This window comes from Pseudorca crassidens, chromosome 2 (genome assembly GCF_039906515.1).
Source record: "Pseudorca crassidens isolate mPseCra1 chromosome 2, mPseCra1.hap1, whole genome shotgun sequence".
Lineage (NCBI taxonomy): Eukaryota > Metazoa > Chordata > Mammalia > Artiodactyla > Delphinidae > Pseudorca > Pseudorca crassidens.
The window spans coordinates 132,285,974-132,305,297 of NC_090297.1; the positions used below are offsets into that span (position 1 = coordinate 132,285,974).

The 19,324-nt window shown below is 41.5% G+C and overlaps 1 long non-coding RNA gene across 1 annotated transcript in view; it reads right to left on the reverse strand.

The window, feature by feature from the left end:
- Positions 1 to 19,324, reverse strand: part of LOC137211812 (uncharacterized) — a 37,560-nt gene that overhangs the window by 5,553 nt on the left and 12,683 nt on the right. Inside the window, exon 2 of the long non-coding RNA XR_010937229.1 lies at positions 16,020 to 16,137. This is a non-coding gene — a long non-coding RNA (uncharacterized lncRNA). The remainder of the gene's footprint in view (positions 1 to 16,019; positions 16,138 to 19,324) is intronic.

Sequence of the window (19,324 nt, forward strand, 5' to 3'; positions counted from 1 at the left end):
GCACCACTGTATGGCAACACTCCCCAAATTGATCCCTAGATTCAACTCTAACAGGAAGGCTATTTTGGCATATTGAAGACTTTGGGTATTCCCTTTTACCAATGCATGTCACTTAGTAAATAGCTGTAGTCCTTGGGAGAAGGACTAGAGGAATTTCAACTGAATACAATTGCAGGATCCCTTTTCATAGGAAACCAGCATCTCTTTCTGCCCTCAGTGTTCTGGTTCTGAGAACTGACTCAAGTTTGGAAACTTAACAAAGTAACAAGAATTTTAACTTGAGAGGTTTCCCTCATCTCTTCCTATCATCCATCCTTGATACCTTTTGCTTGTATAAACTAAGAAGTATCCCCTTTGCCTAATTGTCCCAACTTGCCTCTGAAAACACCAAGTTCCCATTAATATCTCCATACCTCTTTGGAGGTTAAATTTCCTCTCCAGCCCAACCCGAAGACCCTTGGATTTTGCCACATAATGTGGTATCTATGGCCACCTTGCTTCATTACAATAATTGCAACTACCTTGCTTCTGAGGGTTTGAGTGCCACCAATGAACCTTTGCGGTTTGGGGATATAATCAGGCTATTAGGAAGCCCAATTCTATATTAGCCTCTCCTATCATCAGCCTTGATCTACAGAGAACTGTCATGACTAAGCTGATCCAACTTTCACCAGGGTATTCCTTATCGGTATGACCCTTGGAGTGTCCTTCAGGCCCTCCCATGGAACATATTCAACTGGTGGGTTTCCAGCCTTATATAGTATATGCAGTCCAGTGTGCCAACTTCTTTGAAACTTTTGATCTATTCCTTCACCATACTCCATGGAAGTTCTAGCATTTCTACTTCACAATATGTGGGCCTCAGCCTTTTCCAGATTCTAAAGCCCTTCTAGCAATAGATCAGTATCATCTCTTGGGTCTTTGCAATTGTGTCAAATCATATAAAAAGAAGACTGTTCCCGTGTTGATAAACTCTTGATTATCTAACCTTATGTTCTGTCCCTCTTGATCCAGTACTCCAGGGTTCAGTCCCATGCATATACTACCAGCTACTACAAGTACCAATTAGCCACGCCTTGCAGCTCCTTTGGTGTATACCTTCTCTCCTTCCATAGCAGGCTTATCACATCTCTAGACTGGTTTACTGAGATTCAGTCTTCCTTATTGAATTGGTTGCCAAGAGCGGTGGTGGGACTAATCCTGAAGCAGGCAAGCATTGTTTCATGAGGTGCATGCCTCCTTTGAGGTCTCTGCATCACTTTCAAGGAAAGGGAGGGATACTGTCTTCTAACAAGGCAGAGGGGAGGAGGGGACTTCTGAAGGCCCAGCAAGTCAAGGTCCTTAACCACATCTACTTAGCCCATTACACGTCTCAGTACCCTACTCCTTCCCCATTAGGGTGCTGTATTTGGCATAGAAAGTTACTAAGGCTGAGAATTCAATCCTATCTGAAGCTCTACTACTTTAATGATTAAGTCCTGAGCCTAGTTTTTTATTCTCTTGGTACGAACTCTGGTTGCAGGAGATCAGGGTTTCCCTAAATGCAGCTGAGGCCCTCTAGCTTTCATATTTTGTCTTGAAATGGTGATTAGTCACCTGAGCCTGTCATTATTTATCTTTCAAAAATCCATAGTGCTCAGCAACAGCCACCCAATTCCATGGTCCTTATAATTATATTTTCCTTATCCCTTCAATCATGAGAAATACTGCAGCAGGGCGTGTATCCTCTTCTGTGGACATCCCATATCATTCTATTGCTGGTGAATGTTTTAACAATTGCACAGAAATTTTCCTGATTTTAACAATTGCACTGATATAGCATTTCAGGGGCAAGCTCTACTCCACCTACTACCGGTGATGGGGTTCTCATTGCCAGAGAGCCAATGACTGACCCATGTCCAAAATTCCATTTTGAAAGGCAGCTTCCTAAAACTACTTTTTGTATCAATGGATTCTTAGATGAGAAGTTGCAAGCAGAAGCTTTAGTAGGAAGGGTTCTTGAGGGATATATATGTAAGGAAGTGAAGATGGAAAGTTTGGGCAGAAGAAGAAGCTGACTTGAAATGAGGTTGTAACTGAGACCTAAGCAGACTCTATGGGGAGTCTTGGAGCTTGAATGGCCCTTCAGAGTTGTCCCAAATTGAGGCAAGACAGCTAGTCTTTTAAATCTCTAGGCAGGCAGTCATTAGCCATAGGTTACCCAGAAGGAGTTATGCATGGGAGGAGGCATAACTTTGGTCAAGTCAGTTCCTAGTGAGAGGCATAGCTGTGACCTATGAGCATTCAGGAGTCAATATTCCAAGAAGCAAGGGGATATGTCATCAACCCTGAAGAGGGAACCTCTGTGGCACATCACAACATCTGTTACAATGACCATCTCTATTATCACCCAACTAGGACCACAGCCTGCATTTCACAGTATCTTACCAGACTGGAATCTCCACACGCTTGCAGGTATAGTTGCTTATTCTAGACATTCAGGGTTGGTTTTTAAAGCAAAAAGAAAATACTCTGCTGCCATAGTACCACCACAAAAGATCCACTAAGCTTGGCTGGCAAGTAGGGGCCATGGGTGATCATGTAGGGTATTTTCGCCATAAACATCTTTGCCGCAAGCATTTTTGCCACAAACGTTTTCACCACATAACTAATTGGCCTTAAGGTGATTCTGTTGTAAAAGATAAAATAACAAAATATAAAAGGACATAATGAAACATGAAAAATGAACTACAAAATTAAAAAGACTTTACTGCAAAATACAAAGTATTTGAAAATATTTTAAATGGGTGTAGATTCAGGGCGATGCTGTACAAATAATTGATTTTGTGGGTTGTACCTAAGCACTTGTCTTCCAAGTCTTTCATTCATAGTTTATATATATATATATATATATATATATATATATATATATACTATATATATAGTGTATATATATATATTTTTTTTCTTGTTGATTTGTCCCCTCATTCAGCATTGCACTTTTTTTCATTTAAATTTCTTCCTTCTTTAAGAAGAGGTAACCATTTCCAAATACCAGGATACATGTTGGTAACCGAGCTTTGTATTGTTTTGTGAAAGACTCTGCAGTATTGTTTGTCCTTAGCATCTTGTCAGTTGTACCTTCATAGACTTTCCAAAGTTCTATGGGAAGTGTAGGCTCAACCCTGCATCTTTGGGGCCCTTGGATTCTTTCTCCTCCAGTGTAGTGTGTTTCAAAATAAGAAACCAACTTTTGGGGGTGAATCATTTTCATCTGACAGTTGGATAAACCTATCAATAAAGTCACTCACTGGAAGAAATACTAACTCATTTCAATCAGTTGAAACCAAACTGTCAAACCAAAAATTGTCAACCAGTTATCTAATCTTTCATAGCAAAATTGCCTTACTGCCAATTAATTATGTGGTGAAAATGTTTGCGGCAAAGATGCTTATGGCAAAAGTACCTAGAACCATGGATGACACACATGGTGCCAGTTAGTGATGGAAGACTAGACTAGCCCTCCACTCTGTTGGCACTCTGGTTGCAGCACCTTTCCTTTCTTTGGCTCAGAAACTGATGAAATAGGTCTGGAATACAGAGAGAAAAAATTTCGTTTGGCATTACAACTTTTTGACTATGACATTATGCTGATTAATAATCACCTTGAAACTACAGAGCATCACCCTCTAATTAATGTTGCCCTGACTCTCAGACCTCTTGCAGTCTCCTGACTCTCAGACCTCCAGGGTCAAGTCAGAGCCCAAAACAGTCCATTTTATTCTCATCAAAGAGAGAGAGAGAGAGAGAGAGAGAGAGAGAAAGAGCGAGAGAGAGAATGACTGTGACAAAGACCCACTGGATGTTCAGCAAACCTTTTCCCTATTTACCATTCACACACAGTTAGTCTGTATCTGCCAGCCTCCTGAAGTTAAGTGTGGCCATGTGCCTGAACTCTGGACAAAGGAATCGAGTACCTCCTCCCATGCCTGGCCCATGGTTGCTCCCAACTGCAATTCTCTTTTTTCTTTCCTCTCCTATGAGAAGGCAGGAAAGCGTTCTGAGGACTGAAGGTTAGAGCCATGAGATGTAAGGTACAAGGGTCCTTGGACCTCTGCTTGGACGAAAGCTGTCCAGGGGAGCTGCTCCTCTAAATCAGACTGTTACACAAACAATCATTTGTTATGTTATGCCAGTGGAATTTGGGGGTTGTTTGTTACAACGGTTGGCTTACGCTGACTAATACCGAGATAAGCAAATTAACACGAGTCAGAGGGAACCCAAGGGAACCTGAGCTGTGTTCCTCTCCAGTTCTAGGCATTAATTACTTGGTAACATTTAAAAATTCACAGCACCCAACCAGTGACTTGAGCTGACCAAAATAATCATTTTGAAAATGAACAAGTATTCATCCGAAAGTTACCTTGGTGGAAATATGAGGTAGGCAGGACTTTCCTGTGATCAGAAGGGTCTCAATGCAGCTGAGATTTATTTGTAGCCTCTGTCTTACTCTTTGGACACCCCACATGGAGATGGAGCTCTCATGCAGTAGAGAATGACCTATCTTCCTCCTTCCTATCCCCAGCCTCTTTCTATTCACAGGAGTTTGTCTGGGGGCATTCCCCCAAGAGAGTATGTGCACATCAACCTAAGGCAAGGAAGGTGGGCTTGGGAGAAACATTCTTGCACTTAGCCATGCTAGCCTGGCACTCTACAAAGTTCATATTCTTCCAATTAAGCTGTTCAATTCTCAATCATCTGGAGCTACTGCCAACTGCTGATAGAGTGGCTGCTGCCGGGAATGTCAGCAATTCTGCTTTTCTGCCTGTCCTGGACTGGCTTCATGTATTCTTCCGGCCACCCCATGACAGTCAGGAACTAACTTCTCTTCACTTAGATGGTATCAAGGGAGACACCTGGGAAGGTGCAGTGGTGCTACTATGCAATAATTTCTTTTAGTGACCGCAGTCTATGCTTGATACTGTGCCATTCCAGTGCTTTAAACCCCACCTTATCCAAGTCAGATGTCAATTCTTGTTCCTGGAGAGAGCAAACAGCATGGGTAGTGGGGAGAATGCTGGCTGAGCATACTTTCCCTGCCAGCCTGGGCTAGTGCTTTATATAACATCATCTCAGAGAATCTCTGAATCATCCAGGAAGGTAAATACTGTATCCTGATTTCACAAACAAAGAAGCTAGGAATAGCTAAGTCACTTGACTATCACCTTCTCTCCATTCTCATTACCAACACCCTGGATTAGAAACTTATCATCTTCCCCTGAACCTTGTAAAAGGCTGCCTCGGTTTTTTAGCATCTAGATTCCATCCTCTAGACATGCATTGTTCAATATTGCAGCATTAGCCACATGTGGCTGTTGAGCGCTCGAAACGTGGCGAGACAGAATTGAGATGTGCTAAAAGCATGAATTACACACTGGATTTTGAGGACTTAGTACAATAAAAAGGAATATAAAATATCTCATTAAGATTGTTTAATATTGATTACACGTTGAAATGATTATATTTGAATATGTCAAGTCAAATAAAATATTCAAATTAGTTTTTCCTTTTCCTCTTCCTTTTTTAATGTGGCTAATACCAAATTTAAAGTTACAAATGTGGCTTGCATTTGTGGTTCATAATATCTATGAATTGGATAGTGCAGAGGTTGACCAGAATGTTCTGTGTGAAGCACAAATGGACCATGCTACTCTCCTGCTCCCATAGCAGTAGGATAAACTCCAAGTTCCTTAAAATGGCTGACAAGACCCCACCCCACCGTGTTCTGTTCCTTGTCTCTCTCATGTCTCCCAACTCTCCACATTTAATTTTATGCTCCTGCCACCTCCACGAGTGGGTAATTCTTTACCCACATCATAATATTTCTAGCACCTCTACTTTGTTTATGCTCTTCCCCCTGCCTGAAACAACTTTCTCCCTAAGAGACCCCTGGAAAACTACTTCCTGCTCATTTTTGCATACTTAATACCTCCTTCCAGAAGACTTCTCTAATGCTTCTCCTGAACAGAGGGCCAGGCTTAGGGTAAGGCAGTCAGGGCCCCCATGGCACAAAATTTAAGAGCGCTCTTCCACAAACCTAAGAGTAGCACCTCCTTAAACTTGGTGCCCCAGGTACCTAGCTGGCCTCAGCCTAGCTTGCCCTGGCTGCCTTGTTGGATATTCCCCCTCTTGGAGTAACGTCCCTGTGTAAGTCTATGGCTGCACTGAAGCAATGTCTTAAAATTATCTCTGCGTGTGATTGTTTTGAGGGTAGAGACTGATGTTTAATCATGAAACCAAGCAGAACCCTGTGGGGCTCCTGGGCATGGAAGCCTTTCTGTGTCCCCCATCTCTTGTTGTAGGGAATAGGCTTCAGCCTCTATGACCTTCCCTGTGTTCCAAAGGGCAGGTTTAAACAGTTGTTAATCAGGGAAGGGAGGGGATGCAGAGACAAGGGAGGAACAGTCAAGTAACAATAGTGCATGTGGAAAGGAGGTCCTCTGGACTGTGGAGTGCTGGAGTTTGGAGATTCTTTCCCATTATAGGTTATTACGAGATATCAAATATAGTTCCTGTGCTATACAAAGCTGCTGGCCTCACTGAATGCTGGAACAACCTCCCAAAGGCACAGCTGAAGCAACAGCTCAGATATAATTCTTTTTGAGGATGGTGCCTACATACTCTAGGACACAGTATCTACTTTGAATCAAATAACTTAATATGGTTCTGTGGCCCAATAAAAAGAATACAGTGGTGACCAGTCCCTCCCATCAGGAAACTTGCTCAAACCTCTTAGATAGCCTCATCCACCAGAGGGCAGACAGCAGAAGCAAGAAGAACTACAATCCTGCAGCCTGTGGAACAAAAACCACATTCACAGAAAGATAGACAAGACGAAAAGGCAGAGGGCAATGTACCAGATGAAGGAACAAGACAAAACCCCAGAAAAACAACGAAATGAAGTGGAGATAGGCAACATTCCAGAAAAAGAATTCAGAATAATGATAGTGAAGATGATCCAGGACCTCGGAAAAAGAATGGAGGCAAAGATTGAGAAGATGCAAGAAACGGTTAACAAAGACCTAGAAGAATTAAAGAACAAACAAACAGAGATGAACAATACAATAACTGAAATGAAAACTACACTAGAAGGAATCAATAGCAGAAAAACTGAGGCAAAAGAATGGATAAAGACAGAATGGTGGTATTCACTGCTGCAGAATAGAATAAAGAAAAAAGAATGAAAAGAAACGAAGACAGCCTAAGAGACCTCTGGGACAACATTAAACGTAACAACATTTGCATTATAGGTGTCCCAGAAGGAGAAAAGAGAGAGAGAAAGGACCCAAGAAAATATTTGAAGAGATTGTAGTAGAAAACTTACCTAACATGGGAAAGGACATAGCCACCCAAGTCCAGAAAGCTCAGGATAAACCAAAGGAGAAACATGCCATGACACATAGTAATCAAATTGGCAAAAATTAAAGGCAAAGAAAAATTATTGAAGGCAGCGAGGGAAAAATGACAAATAGCATACCAGAGAACTCCCATAAGGTTAACAGCTGATTTCTTAGCAGAAACTCTACAAGCCAGAAGGGAGTGTCATGACATATTTAAACTGATGAAAGGGAAGAACCTACAACCAAGATTACTCTACCTGGCAAGGATCTCATTCAGATTCGAGGGAAAAATCAAAAGCTTTACAGACAAGCAATACATAAGAGAATTCAGCACCACCGAACCAGCTCTACAACAAATGTGAAAGGAACTTCTCTAAGTGGGAAACACAAGAGAAGAAAAGGACCTACAAAAACAAACCCAAAACAATTAAGAAAATGGTCATAATAGCATACATATCGATAATTACCTTAAACGTGAATGGATTAAATGCTCCAACCAAAAGACACAGGCTCGCTGAATGGATACAAAAACAAAATCCATATATATGCTGTCTACAAGAGACCAACTTCAGACCTAGGTACACGTACAGACTGAAAGTGAGGGGATGGAAAAAGATATTCCATGCAAATGGAAATCAAAAGAAACCTGGAGTAGCAATACTCATATCAGATAAAATAGATTTTAAAATAAAGAAGGTTACAAGAGACAAGAAGGACACTACATAATGATGAAGGGATCAATCAAGAAGAAGATATAACAATTATACACATATATGCTCCCAACATAAGAGCACCTCAATATATAAGGCAACTATTAACAGCTATAAAAGAGGAAATCGAAAGTAACACAATAAAAGTGGGAGAATTTAACACCTCACTTACACCAATGGACAGATCATCCAAAAAGAAAACCACTAATGAAACACAAGCTTTAAATGACACAATAGACCATACAGATTAAATTGATATTTATAGGACATTCCATCCAAAAACAGCAGATTACACTTTCTTCTCAAGTGCGCACAGAACATTCTCCAGGATCAATCACATCGTGGGTCACAAATAAAGCCTCAGTAAATTTAAGAAAATTGAAATCATATCAAACATCTTTTCAGACCACAACACTATGAGATTAGAAATCAATTACAGGGGAAAAAAGGTAAAAAACACAAACACATGGAGGCTAAACAATATGTCATTAAATAACCAAGAAATCACTGAAGAAATCAAAGAGGAAATCCAAAAATACCTAGAGACAAATGACAATGAAACATGATGATCCAAAACCTATGGGATGCAGCAAAAGCAGTTCTAAGAGGGAAGTTTATAGCAATACAACCTACCTCCAGAAACAAGAAAAATCTCAAATAAACAGTCTAACCTTACACCTAAAGGAACTACAGAAAGGAGAACAGAAAACCCCCAAAGTTAGTAGAAGGAAAGAAATCATAAAGACCAGAGCAGACATAAATGAAATAGAAACAAAGAAAACAATAGCAAAGATCAATAAAACTAAAAGCTGGATCTTTGAGAAGATAAACAAAATTGATAAACTATTAGCCAGACGCATCAAGAAAAAGAGGGAGAGGACTCAAATCAATAAAATTAGAAATGAAAAAGGAGAAGTTACAACAGACACCACAGAAATACAAAGCATCCTAAGAGACTACTACAAGCAACTTTACGCCAATAAAATGGACAACCTGGAAGAAATGGACAACTTCTTAGAAAGGTATAACCTTCCAAGGCTGAACCAGGAAGAAATATGAACAGACCAATCACAAGTAATGAAATTGAAACTGTGATTAAAAATCTTCCAACGAACAAAAGTCCAGGACCAGATGTCTTCACAGGTGAATTCCATCAAACATTTAGAGAAGAGCTAACACCCATCCTTCTCAAACTCTTCCAAAATATTGCAGAGGAAGGAACACTCCCAAACTCATTCTATGAGGCCACCATCACCCTGATACCAAAAGCAGACAAAGATACTACAAAAAAAGAAAATTACAGGCCAATATTACTGATGAATATAGATGCAAAAATCCTCAACAAAATACTAGTAAACAGAATCCAACAACACATTAAAAGGATCATACACCATGATCAAGTGGGATTTATCCCAAGGATGTAAGGATTCTTCAATATAGGCAAATCAATCAATGTGATTCACCATATTAACAAATTGAAGAATAAAAATCATATGATCATCTCAATAGATGCAGAAAAAGCTTTTGACAAAATTCAACACGAATTTATGATAAAAACTCTCCAGAAAGTGGGCATAGAGGGAACCTACCTCAACATAATAAAGGTCATATATGATAAACCCACAGCAAACATCACTCTCAATGATGAAAAACTGAAAGCATTTCCTCTAAGATCAGGAACAAGACAAGGATGTCCACTCTCACCACTATTATTCAACATAGTTTTGGAAGTCCTAGCCATGGCAATCAGAGAAGAAAAAGAAATAAAAGGAATACAAATCGGAAAAGAAGAAGTAAAACTGTCACTGTTTGCAGATGACATGATACTATACATAGAGAATCATAAAAATGCCACCAGAAAACTGCTAGAGCTAATCAATGAATTTGGTAAAGTTGTAGGATACAAAATTAATGCACAGAAATCTCTTGCATTCCTATACACTAATGATGAAAAATCTGAAAGAGAAATTAAGGAAACACTCCCATTTACCACTGCAACAAAAAGAATAAAATACTTAGGAATAAACCTACCTAGGGAGACAGAAGACCTGTATGCAGAAAACTATAAGACACTGCTGAAAGAAATTAAAGATGATACCAACAGATGGAGAGATATACCATGTTCTTGGTTTGGAAGAATCAATATTGTGAAAATGACTATACTACCCAAAGCAATCTACAGATTCAATGCAATCCCTATCAAATTACCAACGGCATTTTTTACAGAACTAGAACAAAAAATCTTAAAATTTGTATGGAGACACAAAAGACCCCAAGTAGCCAAAGCAGTCTTGAGGGAAAAAAACGGAGCTGGGGGAATCAGACTCCGTGACTTCAAACTATACTACACAGCTATAGTAATCAAGATAATATGGTACTTGCACAAAAACAGAGATATAGATCAATGGAACAGGATAGAAAGCCCAGAGATAACCCATGCACCTATGGTCAACTAATCTATGACAAAGGATGCAAGGATATACAATGGAGAAAAGATAGTCTCTTCAATAAGTGGTGCTGGGAAAACTGGACAGCTACATGTAAAAGAATGAAATTAGAACACTCCTTAACACCATAGACAAAAATAAACTCAAAATGGATTAGAGACCTAAATGTAAGACCGGTCACTACAAAACTCTTAGAGGAAAATGTAGGAAGAACACTCTTTGACATAAATCACAGCAAGACTTTTTTGGATCCACCTCCTAGAGTAATGGAAATAAAAACAAAAATAAACAAATGGGACTACTGAAACTTAAAAGCTTTTGCACAACAAAGGAAACTACAAACAAGAAGAAAAGACAACCCTTAAAATGAGAGAAAATATTTGCAAACGAATCAACAAAGGATTAATCTCCAAAATATATAAACAGCTTATGCAGCTCAATATTAAAAAAACAAACAACTCAGTCCAAAAATGGGCCAAAGACCTAAGTAGACATTTCTCCAAAGAAGACATACCGATGGCCAAGAAGCACGTGAAAAGCTGCTCAACATCACTATTAGAGAAATGCAAATCAAAACTCTGATGAGGTATCACCTCACACCAGTTAGAATGGGCATCATTAAAAAATCTACAAACAACAAATGCTGGAGAGAGTGTGGAGAAAAGGGAACCCTTGTGCACTGTTGGTGGGAATGTAAATTGATACAGCCACTATGAAGAACAGTATGAAGGTTCCTTAAAAAACTAAAAATAGAATTACCATATGACCCAGCAATCCCACTACTGAGCATATACCCAGAGAAAACCATAATTCAAAAAGACACATGCAACCCAATGCTCATTGCAGCACTATTTACAATAGCCAGGTCATGGAAGCAACCTGAATGCCCATCGACAGACGAATGGATAAAGAAGTTGTGGTACATATATACAACGGAATATTACTCAGCCATAAAAAGGAATGAAATTGGGTCATTTGTAGAGACGTGGATGAATCTAGAGACTGTCATACAGAGTGAAGTAAGTCAGAAAGAGAAAAACAAGTATCATATATTAATGCATATATGTGGAACCTAGAAAAATGGTACAGATGAACCGGTTTGCAGGGCAGAAATTGAGACACAGATGTAGAGAACAAACGTATGGACACCAAGGGGGGAAAGTGGGGGTGGTGGTGTGATGAATTGGGGGATTGGGATTGACATGTATACACTGATGTGTATAAAATGGATGACTAATAAGAACCTGCTACAAAAAAACATAAAAAAATAATTTAAAAAAAGAAACAATAGTGCAGCCTTGGGGCAGGGTCCTGGTTCAGCCTCAATGGATACACATAACAGTATCTTTGAGCTCTTCTGCAGAACTAAAACCCCCAACAAATGGAAGATATCAACTACTTAATGAAACATTCTTCACTCTAGAGAGAAGGTCACAGATCAGTAACCTTGAGAACCAAAAAAGCTTATCAGGAGACCACCTGAGGTCAGATTAAAGGACTGCAGGCCCTGCACACACCCTGATCCTTATCAGCAAACCTACCCTTGAATTACTGCTATAAAACTCCTCACCAAATCCCCCTGGGTTGGGACACATAAGCCCACTGTGTCCCCCTTTGCCTGGCAAGGCAATAAGGCTATTCGTTTCTACTTCATCCAAAACTCTGTCTCTGAGATTCAATTCAGCACTGGTGTACAGAGGCCGAGTTTTTGGCATCAATCATTAGTGAAATCCCAGAAGCCTGCTTTCTACCAAAACATTGATTGTAACACTCGTGAAATAAAATTTTGTCGGGAATATCAATCTGTTGTTTTCCAGGCGCTGTGCTATATACTGGGGATTCAACAATGACGTAGTCCACACCCTTCAAAAAAAATCAGAAAATCCTGTTATGCACCCTCCACTTTCCTATTTGGAGGAGAAATTTCCTAGCTTTGAAACACTGACTACATGTGCAGCCAGCTAAAGTACATTCTCAGGTCCCATCCCAGAGTTCCTGAGTCTAGATCTGCAGTGGGTTCAGATGTTTCATAATCAAAGTTAGAGAAATATTTCTCTTCTACATCCCTTTATTTATTTGTTCATTCGACTATTATCGAGTGCCTACTCGTGTAAGTCTTTGTGCCAGGGGCTGTCAGGGAAGCAAAGATAAATCAGGGAAGAATAATGTCTTATAGACTCCTATAGTTTATGAAATGTCTCTGTATGTGCAGTTTGTTTGATCAGTGGATTAAGGATTATCTCCCTCTTAGAGATAAGGCTTATTTGCTCAAAATCACACATAAGTAGGTAGTTGGAATTAGGATGAAGGTCACTGAGTAAACAGTGGGGACTAGGATGAAGGTCACATAATAAGTAGTGGGCACTGGAATCAAGGTTATATAGTAAATAGTGGGCACTGGAATCAAGGTTATATAGTAAACAGTGGGGACTGGAATCGAGGTCACATAGTCTTCACATAGCGGGAACTGGAATGCAGCCCAGCTATGTCTTCCCACTTGACACAAGAGTCTGCCCTGAAAAGGTGATCTTGAGATTCACCAGAATTTCAAACCTAGGAATTTAGGTCTAGCAGAAAGAAAGGGAGGAGGAGAAAGATAGGGGATCCTGGAAACTGGTGTGTATAGAGGAGAAAAGGGGAGGGCCAGCTTGTCCCTGGAGTGGCTGCTACCTAGCCTGAAGGCTGTTAGTCCCAAGGTGACAGGGGCCAAAGGTGGGCTCCCTGCAGCTTTGTGCCTGGAGTGAGCTCTGGGAATCTCTGAACTTCCTCCTCCCCCTGGCCTCCTCCATTTCCACCCTTCCCTAGCCCTGAGGCACCTCTGCTATCCCAGCAGAGGAGGGATGTCCTGAGAGGACCTGACTCCTCTCCCACACAGCCACCTTTATACCCTGAGACCCCTTCTCCCCCTGGGTGACCAGTAGACCAGAGGACATGCCCCACCTCACTCCCCAGGTGGTTGGCAGCCTGCCACAAACCCCCACCCCACCCCCTGGCCAGCCCTCTCCTCTCCTGGGACTGGGTTCCCAGGGCTCTGGGTTGTCAGTTAAGCAGACCTGACAGCTGACAGCTTTCCAAAACAGCCGGAGCCTGGTTAGCTTTCCTTCCCTTTTTGTTCTGCTCTTCCTTTCCCCTGGTGTTGCTGCAAGACTAGAAGCCTGACTGGAATTTAAAGCAAGGCTTTGGGATAAAAATATATACTAGCACCAAGCTTTGCTCTCCCAGCCTCCCCCCTCAGATTGGCAGCTGCCCACTTTCCGGGTCCAAGAACAGAACACCTGCAAATGGTTAGAGGAAGGGTCTGGAGCGGGAAGGTGGGTGAGCGGTCACTGAGATGCCTGAGTAACCCTCTCTGTCCGGGCGCTGATTGTCTTTTTATTTGAGGCACAGGAGGGGCAGGAATTCTCCAGAGAAACACCTGGAATCTGTCCTCCGGGTCCCGAATCCCCTTTGCTTTCCTGAAGTCTGGGATGCCAGGAGGCGCCTGTGCCCGCCACTAATCCATCCTACTCATGTTATCTGCCTGTTGCCCTACCGGTCCCTGCTTATGGCAGATAGATAAATAGCTGGATAGATAGATAAGAAGGAGAGACTCTAACCAGCTTAGATAAACTATCCTATTTACATCTCCGGGTCCAATCCATCAATCCATCGCTCTGTCTATTGTGTTCGTGCTCTCTCTCAATCTGCCACTTCAGTCCCCATCAACCATTCATCTGTCTTCCTTCTGCCCTACACTTTCATCTTCCAGCCCCCATTTCCCGGCATCAGAATAAATCCAAAGCTGAGACTCCATGAAGCATGTCCTTCCACTCCAGATATCCTGGAAGGGTGGCCATGGTGACCGATGCTGGTAGCTTCCTAGGATGCTCCTCCTTAGGACATATCCAAATAGCCCTGTGAACACGCTGGGGGACAAAGGCCAAGGGAGAGGTCTGCTGCTGGGCTGGTCCTGAATTCACAGATTTGCAAATAGAGCAAAAATTTCCTTAATCTAGGCTCTCTTGGGATAAGGGAGGTGATGGGAGATGACAGTGCACTGGGGTCAAGGAAGAAAAGGAAGGCTTTGTATATTTTTGCACACAAAACAGTTTTATCATTTTTCAAGTAATTCAGACCAACTAGGTGAAGTGAGAGTGTAGGAGAGGAGAGATAAATGGTGGGAATTGTATACATTTCATAACTGGTACTATTTGTTGTCATTCGGTTAATTTCTTTAGATCCTCTGAACTTCAGATTTCATGGCTAACAGCATGAAGGGGCTACTTCGCGTGATTACATTCCCAGAAAATGGAGTGAACATTCATGATATTAATGATATATAAAAATATCAACAATTTAAAAGAAGATAGAAAGAATAAAAACTACAACCCGCACCCGATCAAGTCTCTTGTGCATGCGAGTTAGGCACACACAAAAAGTAGAGCATCTTGCCCTTTCCTGGGGCTACCAGGTATCTAATTTTGTTTGGCCCAGAAAATACAGCAAATCTCAAGCTTCTCATTGCCCTTATGAAGTCCATCATAATGCTATTTTCATAATCTATCCCAGGATTTGAGTCCCCAGCTGATGGGCCTGAGGCCTTTGGTGCCTGCACGTTCCCCTGTTGACTTCTGAATAGATGTGAGCAAAGGAAAGTAGTACCTCTGTCTAGAAACTCTCTTCAGAAAGAACACAATACGATATGATAGGACTTTGTTTAAACTGAAAAATATCCATCGATTAGCCTGATCCCCTGACACCCAGGTCAGAGATATGGGTCCACCCCCTTGCTCCCCATAGAATGCGATCTGCCACAGGAGGGCAGCACCATCCTGGACCCTGGGAAGTTCCCATTGAGGACCCAGAGGAAAAGGGATAGCAGGGCTCCCGGCTGCTGCACCCCGACTCCAGCAGAGCCCCTGACAGCTTCCAGAACTGCCTGGAGACCTGCCTTCCCGTCACATTTGGAGACTGCTGGTGACAAATGGACAGAGCATCCTTGGAACAGAGACATAGTAAAGACAGGAGGAGCAGCGTTGGTGGGGAGGCACTGTCACCCTCCAGGGTTAGAGAGACTCTGAAAAAAACTCAAGGTCCCGTCGTAGCCCAGGAAAATAAAGTACATCTAACATTTTACTCATCCACCATTTAATAGACATAGGCTGACTCAGTCTGGGGGCATGTGATAGTTATTTATAAGCCAACACTGGAGAATACCAGAAGATGTCAATAAGTAATTATGGACCCTGAAGAAGAAGAAAAGGTCCATTCCCCAAGCCAGCCAGATGAATATATGAAAGGAGGTATTTTTTAAGTGGGAGAATATTGCTTTCACATACATTATTTTAGAATAAAAAGTTCTGAATAAACATTGTTTTAAGAAATAAAAGGGGGAGCTCTAAGCCCTTATATTTCTTGATTCTGATGGTGGGAAAATCACTTAATGCTCCCGACTTCTATTTAGTTTATTTGTAAATGGGGAAATGAGGACGATGCTTTCTTACCTTTTTGAGGACTGGGTCTTTTGAGGTGACTCCCAACTATCTGATCCATGAATCTGAGGCATCCAAGGATTCATCATTGCAGGGAAGAAAAGCTTCCTTCTTACTTTAAAGATAATCCCTGGAAAAGAGAAAAGCAAACAGTGAAGCAGAAAGTCAAGTCTTCTTATATCTCTACTATTCAAATCAAAGAAAGGAGAAATAAAAGGCTTTAACTCATGGGCTTTGTGTTGACAACAGAGCTCCTGAGAAGGAATGCAGTGGAATAAATTAGCACAGTGTCAGGTACATAGTAGGTGCACAGTAAATGTCTGTATGAATGGATAAATGAATGAACAAGTGAGTTCATGCACAGTGAGTGCATGAACTAAGATGCCCTGAGTGGTGGTGTTTCACATGACTACTCGGTACAAATAGCATCTCTAGCAAAGGAAGTTGCAAAAATTCCATAGAGATCTTTAAAAAGAAATAGACTATTTAGTGTGTTGCTTTAGGAGTGGTTCTGTATGAAGATAGTGAGAAAGGCTTGATCAGTTTATGGACAAGCTGTATCACATCTCTCAGGGAACTTGTTAAAATACAGATTCCCAGGTGCCACCTCAGATCTGCTGAATCTGAATCTCCAGGGTGGTGCCTGGTAACTATATTTAATGAGTTTCCAGCAGATTCTCATGTAGCCAGCCTTCAACAGTTCCCAGATCAGCATTGGGGAACTATTGTTCTAGATGATACTCCAAGGACCCTTCCAGTCTAAGGGATTCTGTGGAACTGGCACTGGGGGGTAGCAATCCAGGAAAGAGAGTTCATTCATCCCACATTTATTGAGCACATACTGGATGCCAAGTATTGGAAATATAACAGTAGATAAGAAAGCATAGTCAGGTTGCTATGGTGTCTCACTGAGCAAAAGCAACTTGACCTCCAGAGAAGACCAGTAGAAATCTACCCCCACCATCTTCATCATCCTATAGGACAAGATTTTTTTATTTTCAATTTTGGGTCTAACAGAATAAAAGTAATTACTTAGATTACATAAACTTTCACAATTAATAAAGTGCTTTTAGACACAGCAGTCACATGATACAACAAATTAGGTATGGTTATATCCCAATTTCATATATGAGAAAAGTTTAATTACTTCCCCAGCATCATTTAGCTTGTATGTAGGAGGACCAGGAATCCAATCCAGGTTTCGAAACTCCAAATACAATGCTATTTTAACTGTTCTCTAGAGACACACATCATCTGTGAAGTTTGGCTTCGATGTCCCTGTGAAATTGCTGATATTTTTTTCATATTTTATCTGTGCAATAATAGTATCTCCTAAGGCAAGGAAAGCACCATCTTCCTCAGTAAAATAAAACCCAGATCTACAAGGAGGAGGGCAGCTGGACTGATCGGATTTCATTTTTCCCCTAGATTCATCTTCCCTTGGTGAAATTTCCCAAAGTGTGTTCCTCAGAAAACCAATGCTACAAAAATTTCCTGAAAGGAGGGTTGTTTTATCATAGAGGTTTAAGAAGCACTTCATGCTTACCTCATCCTAGAGATGCACACTACTTGTAATGTATTAAAGGCTATCGTGAGTTAAATAGTGAAACTGCAAAAAGATATATTCATTTCCAAATCCCTGGAGCCTCTGAATATTACCTAATATGGCAAAAGATATGATTAAATTAAAGATCTTGAGAGGAGTAGATTATCTTAGGTGGGCTCTAAATGCAATCACATGTGTCCTCATAAGAGGGAAGCAGAGGGAGATTTCTCTCTCTCTCTCTCTCTCTCTCTCACACACACACACACACACACACACACACACACACACACCCACCCACACACCCCCACACAGAGGAGAAGACGTTGTGAAGATAGAGCAGAGAGAGGTTTGAAGATGCTGCCCTTGAGGATTGGACTGATGTGAACACAAGTCCAGAAAAGTAAACACCCACCAGAAGCTGAAAGAGGCAAGGAACAGATTCTCCCCTAGAGCTCATGGATAGAACACAGCTCAGCCGCTGAGCCCTGCTCAGTGATACTGATTCAGACTTCCTGGCTCCAGAACTGTGAGAATGCAAGCCACCAGGTGTGTGGCAACTTGTTACAGGAACCACAGGAAACTAAAAGGGCTTGAGAAGTCTTGCTAGGAGTCAACTCATTTAAAATGCTTCACCCAGCATTCCCCAATCCTGGTTAACCATGGCATTCTTTTTCCCATAAGGCTTATTAATTTCCAAACAGAACACACATTATATGCAACCCACTTTGGAAAATGCTGCCTAAGGGAAATCTTCTGTTAATTACTAGGGCCACCACTGCTCATCTGGGGATAGAACTGCTCCTACTTAATGTTCTGACCAAACATGAGCCAGGATCCTGTCGTGCCAACACTGCAGCACAGCTAAGACCAGGGGGAGTATTTAAACAAGACTTTCTGAAGGCTGGGGATAGCAAAAGAGGAAAGCCGAGAGGGATATAAACATAAAACTACATGCTGCTCCTGCCAAAGGACTTTCGGGGGAAGGTCCATTGGGGTGCCCTGAAGGGATATTGCCTTGCCTAGCTCCTAGCCACCGGCATATGGCCCCAAACAAACCCAACATCCTAGAGCATACCGAAATGCCTCTAGGCTTCGCTCTAGAGAGCAAGGCCCATGTGTAAAGAATCTCTCTGAGATGGCTCTTCTGCAATGACCAAGACTTGGACAATGGTTGATGGGCCCAGTATAATAACTGTGTCCAACTATGGCAGGGTACCTCTAGCATTAGTGCAAGAGATAAACATGGTAGAAGGCAATGCTACCGACTTCTTCCTTTCACCTAGTTCCAGATGACAGCCTCATCCTCACCACGCATCTGTGCATAATCAAGGACCAAGTCAAAAAAAGAGGCGTAAGGTCAGTGTGGTGGCTGTCCCCCACCCAGGAAGGAAATGCCTCCCTCTTGTTTTGTAGGGGTTACGTCCAGAATGACAATAATGGGAAAGCTGCATTTTATTACAACCCCCGTTTCCAGCCTTCCTTCCCTAATATCTACTTGTTGCTGACTATGAGCATTATTTTACACACCTCTTTCACATGAATGGTTGGCTGTTGCCTTACATAGGCCATTAAGAAAGACTCCACCACTCAAGCAAGGAGGTTTAATTCGATTTTTAAATAAGAAAGTTCTATGACTTCAAGACATTTGTACACTCCAGCTAGAAGATATTCAGCCTTTCTGTGGAGGGCAAAGGACTTGGTGTCCTGGCCATTGAGCAAGGGAGTCAGTCTGCACGACAGTTGAACAGCCGCTGTACGAGTTCTCCTGGCT